Source organism: Pieris brassicae, chromosome 10 (assembly GCF_905147105.1).
Source record: "Pieris brassicae chromosome 10, ilPieBrab1.1, whole genome shotgun sequence".
In the NCBI taxonomy this organism is placed as follows: domain Eukaryota; kingdom Metazoa; phylum Arthropoda; class Insecta; order Lepidoptera; family Pieridae; genus Pieris; species Pieris brassicae.
The window spans coordinates 9,325,871-9,332,134 of record NC_059674.1 but is presented as its reverse complement, the minus strand read 5'-3'; positions in this window follow the sequence as shown (position 1 = coordinate 9,332,134).

Genomic DNA, 6,264 nt, shown 5'->3' with positions numbered 1-6,264 from the left:
GGTTATTATAAGTAAGGCTTCGATGACAGTTCAAAACAGTAGGATAAAATAACCGGTCATTACTCGTTTAATAGTTTTACTAAGTATTTCTCCACACGTTCACCGGAATTATGTTTTCCATTACACGTTGTCATCGATACACTAGCGTACACTAAACAGTCGTATCTACTAAAAAGATAAATAAAGTGTGGAAATGATGCCAGCGTTAAAGGTACACTGGCAGGTACCAAACATTTTAAATTTGATTTATTTATTATTATTATTACTATGTATGTTTCTTTTTTAAATTTTTTGTTGTAAATTTACGGTATTAATTTGTGAAGATCGTGTTTACAATATTATCCGCGTTCTCCTGTCTTCGGCAAGTGCATTGTCTAGTCTTTTTTTTATAATGATTACAAAACTAATTTGATTAAATGAAGTTTTATTTAATATAAAAATAATATTACCGATGTAGCCGGGCCATATCTCGCGAGACAACCAACACAAATGCGTATATGATATACATATATTTTTGTAAGAAAAATGTCTACATGAAAAAAGTTCCTGGACTTTATGGTAGGATAGTTAAACGAAAGAATACTATTTTAATAAATACAATTAATTATTTTAATACTGTTGTTCTAAAGTAGTACAAACTAGTGTATGTTATCAAGGTCACTTTTTTAAATCAAAATCACAAGTTAAAAATATTTTAAAAAATGACTCTAGTTGCAAACGGTAGTTTCATATGGAGAAGAATGGGCCTGAAACTCCTGACTTTTTTTAATGATCTTCAATTTAATAAATTTTATTATTTATCAAATTGGCTGCGATCAAATTTTGTTATCCTCCTATTAATATATACAATTTCAGCGCAATGTTGCCAAAATTCAGTTAGGCACAAATCCGAAGCACCTATGTCCCAAATAAAATGTAAGTAAGTGTACAAGACTGATCCTTGTCGTATTGTCTCTTCTGACTCACCCATTGTATAAACACAATGGGCTTTGTGCATTGTATTACGTATTTTCTAATAGATAATTATTGTAGATTGACAGCTTTCTTTTGTTTTTCTACGGTGTAATTACTGGGTGCAAGGCTGCTATGACGCAATCCAATAAACGATGCCAAAAAACGTGTGTTTCTATAAAAAAATTAATCACTGTTTTAACTGTACGCATGCGCTGTTAACTTTATTTGAAAATAATATTTTAAAACGTCATACGTCGTCTATTAAATCATAACGTTTACTAGAAAAACTCGAATTTTTTTTAGAACTAGGCACGCGTTAGGGTAAGCCCTCAAATGTTCAACAAAGGGCAAAAAGGGGTCCGTCCCAAAAAAAAGTTTGCGAATATTCGATAGCTACCCCTTAACTTAACCGGTCAACGCAATATAACCTCTGTGCAAACACTGTTCGTTTTCTTTTATATCGTTCGAAATTCAAACCCTTCACATTTGGAATAACTAGTAGGCGGTAAAATTGGCCGTACGTTTGGTAACGTCAAAACAAATTAGGAATCGTGATATATTTTTCTCCGCCTGTGGGGCTTAGTGTTCATGCAGTCCTGGGCTAGATTGATAAAAAACTTAGTATTGCCTTTTGTTGACATAGCTGTTACACAGTAAGAAAAACACTTTTTGAACGGACGACGTCACGGTGGTCACCGTGACCACGCACGCTGAAAAGCACGCGAAACGTCGGATTTTTTTCAAATTTAGAATTATGTACATAATTATGCGTTTTTAATAATAATACATAGCTTCAATCCGTTCAAAAAGTTGTTTTAGCATCATTGGCACTAAGTTAAGACGTAGAAATCTTATATACAATAGACAACAAAATGTTTTAATGTGTTAAATTAAAACAAAGGTGATATAAGCAATACTGAATATTCCGATATTAAGACACATTTCTCAATTATATTAAATTTTTTGTATCACTCAACTTTACCCCGTCTTAACTCTCAAAGTCAAATTCACTGGGGCGTGGTCGGCGTAGATTTAAGGCAATTTGTTTAAATGTTCTTTTGGGAGATAAATGTGGTTTCCATCCGATGATTGCGCCATTCCCTAGGGTGGTTTAATAGTGTTTCCACTTAAAATCTATAATTTAATAATGACTTCTGTAACTTTAACATGTTCCTGATATCACAAATGCTAATAACATGCTCAAACCACAATCCTAGATTTCCGTTTCCTGGATATTGTTTCTTTATGAATAAAATATAGGTAACTTAATTGTACAAATATAAACTAAAATTTCTAAATTTAGTGCCAGTTCTTAAATCAGGTAGAACGAGTCGAGAAATCCTTTTTGTTTCTAACAAGCATTCGAGTCTTCAAAAAAGCATTTCTGCCCTTGTGAGATGTCGCAGTGAACCTTTTATTAAGTAGTGAAACTTTTAGTAGGTGCGTCACCGGCTTTTGGAGGTAAAAGTATACTCTTAGATATCTACGAGATACTTGTAAGGATGTGCAATTATTACAACTTGCTCCAAATGAACGAATAAGTTATAAGATAAAATTTAAAACGTATACTAAAGTTAAATTCGTTATAGATTCGATTGAACTGTGTCTAAATACCTACACTTCGACTCGTGGTATTCAACCAATGTATGTATGACGCTTATTTGGTCCCTTGTGCGTTGTCCTTGGTAATTAAGCCAAAAGCTCAGAAGCTCAGAAGTTTCGTGAGCACTTCACAGGCTTCACGGAGCGTTCCATATATAAAACCTAAATATTACGTTACGTTTTTGGTTAGTTACTAATATTCATTTCAACAAACGTATACAAAATTAAATGTAAAATTTGACTAAATTCGATTGGATCATTGGATTCGAGTTTAACTGAAAAATTGTGGTTACTATTTATATTTTAATCAACCGCAAATCCGTATTAAACAAATGCCAATCGAGTTAAATTAATAATTATTTGAACGAAGAATAATATAACTAATTAACAAATTTTTGATTAAATATTTTCATTAGAATTTAGCTGTTTATAATAAAAAACCATACGGACAAATAATAAATAATTATCATCTTTGTCACGTCAACTATGACAATTACACAGATAAAATATCATTTATTTGAGTAGTTTTCTATAATTTTTGTACCGCAAATTCGAATTATGAAATTGCTTATAAGTAATTCAAATGTCCAATGATGAGTAGAGTGGGTGTAACTGATGGGGTAAAAATTACCCCCGAGGGTAATTCGCGGGGGTGGGGGACCCTCACATGTTACCATGCATGGGAAATTTATCCTTACCATCATCACTGTAGGGTGATAATCGGTTGGTTAAGCCATATGTGAAGTATGTGATCCCCAAAGAGGAAATCTGAATTTTAGTATTGATTTTATTATTGCGTAAAACGTTAATTTTATGACGCAGTATGTGCAACCGAATGGCGTAAATATATCTGTATAGCAACCTTGAGGTTGACTTTTATTCAAACTAAATGAAAATATACATAGAATCAAAAAGCGTGTATACGCTAAATGAATTACTGAGATGTCAACTGTCATTCCGTTGACAGCTAAACTAAGTTATAAGACCTCATTTCCAAAGTAAACACACAGTCAAATTACAGCTTTCGCTTTCCCGCCAAATGCATCTGTCAAATGTTTTATAGACTATAAAAGGCGACACATTAACAGCCCTTATGCCCTTTTTCGTGTAATCTTTAATTGACGCTATAAAAATTTGAATATGGAACGGGAAATGCTGCTTCAATAAATGTCAGTTGCACGCACGCCCTGTTTTGGCAAACGCAAGGTAAATGGGCCGTGACTGTTCCTATTTTAAAATTTTAAACATCTCAATTAGCTTAAAAGGCTATTCAATCCTCAAAAGCTCACGAGCCATATTAAAAGTTTTATGTAAATACACGCCTTATATTTTAAATAATATACACTCTATTTTTATTCAATACATTATCTCTTCACTGAGACATCGCGGAACATATACACACACAAATTAGAACTAACCTAATTCACGAATAGGTATAATTAACCTAAGTAAGTAAGTGACCAATAACTTTAACGTCTCTATTAAGGGCCAGACACTCTGTTCTTGTCTTCTATTGTAGCACTTAACACTAGCATGCACTAACACTAACACGAATGATTTGTCCTTTTAAATCTTTTCATTCATTGTCAGAATTTGAAGAGCCTCGACATTCGCGTGATTGGAGCCTTTGTTCGCGGACTCCAGAAATCTTTATAAAGAAAATACCTCTTCATATAAACTACTAATAAAATTGTGAGCCAATATTTAATCTTAAAATTCCTAGAATATCTCCAAAGTATTACGTACCATGTTTTCCTTGAGAAAAGCGTAAACACAGTATAATTTATCAGCATCCCTTCATCTGCATCGGGGGGTCGAATAAGCCCGAGATTTGCGAACTAATTTTAAGAGCAAATCCCTAAAATGAGCGGGATTTGGCAAACGTACCTTTATGATTACTTGTAGAAATGCAACGGGTTTTTTACGTGTTTATGGGAGACATAGGGATGTTATTTAGATTTCACTTTACTGTGTATTAAGCTAATAAACAGGAATTCTTTCGTCTAAAACGAGGTAACTGCAATTTATTAAAATCCGTATCACAAGCTGTCTAGGAAATATTTTCATTTACTAATAGTATTTTATAAGGCATCGGATATCTCGATTGGGGTATCTCTTACAATAAACAAAGGAACATAGTAAAAAAAGGTAGATTAAGATATGCGTCAGTTCTACTAATTATAGGCAGGCCCTGGCAGTTGTCACGTTATGGCTCATTAAAATTGAACTTTAAAAGCTCTCTAAAGGGTCAGGAATTTAACAAGAAATTTCCTTAAAAAATAACAAACATTCTTAAGTGATACATGATTATGCTCTTGCCGAAAAGTGTAATGGCGGATTTTTTAACAAGCATTGAACCTACACGGGTATATAAATGTTGTATCGTTAATATATTTGGACTGATAACACAATATTTATCTCAATTTAATGCGTCGAAAAGATATCAACAATTGCGTCGAATGAAATCTTAAATTAATTTAAAATTTAAAATAATATTCCAAATTTAAATAGATACCTGTTGTCATGAACTAATATTATTTTAACAAATATCTAGTTGGCACTGACGTCAATTCAAAATTAGAATACATATATTCAAATCAAATTCAAAAAAAGAATATCTTATCTAAGTAACTGTTCGGTTAATTTCTAACATCGTTAGCGATGTACCCATCATGATTTTTAGGACTCTTATCTTCTGATAAGAAAGAAAAATGGTTTTATTACAATGTGTTGCCGCCTAATGTTAAATTAGCTTCATTAAGTAAACATTAAAATAATGTGATAATTAGTATTCTTCATAGATAAAGTTAATGGTCGACGCATTCTTAACGTCTAATGAATAACTTAATTTTGTGTGGGTGGAATAGTGAATAGGTTACTGCGCTATCAGACAATTAAATGTGGTCATTTGATGTGTGTATGTATGTATCGATTATATGATATAATAAATTATAAAACTCTAAACTGAATCGAAAATATACGAAAAACTCATTACATAGATTTTGTGTGTAAGAATTGTTGCAAACTCCCTAACAACTACATGAAATATAATTTGTACATACATGAAAGTAACAGGAGGCAGGAACCTGATGTTAAGTGATACCGCCCATACCTACTACATTGCCAGTAGGCGGAGGCCGGTCCTTCCAGAATTGGTACTCTTTTCTTGAAGGACCCTAAGTCGAATTGGTTCGGAACCTTAGTCGGCTGCTGGTCCCACGGTGGTGGAAAAAACGCTCAGTTCTCGTCCGAACCGTGATATTAATTTACATAAAATAATTACCACAATAAATTATTAACTCAAAGTAGTCCATGAATCGGCCTATAAAAAAGATATATTTAAATGTCAGATCAATGAAGACAAAATAGAATCACCCCTTTCTTATAATTTCCTTAGAAATGCTAATTTTTAATGTGGGAATCAGATTTGCATCTAATCCGAAAATCTTTGTTATAAAGGAAGCCTTTTTTTTACATACATTTACATAATAAACGTTTGATAATAAACAGCTGTGCGGATTTTGATGAACTATGGAACGCAGTAAGAGCAGTGTTGGCCTAGTGGCTTCAGCGTACGACTTTTATACTTGAGGTCGTATGTACGATCCCCGGATATGCACTTAAAGACTTTCTGTCTATATGCGCATTTAACAATCGCTTGAACGATGAAGGAAAACATCGTGAGGAAAGAACATGTGGCTGATCACC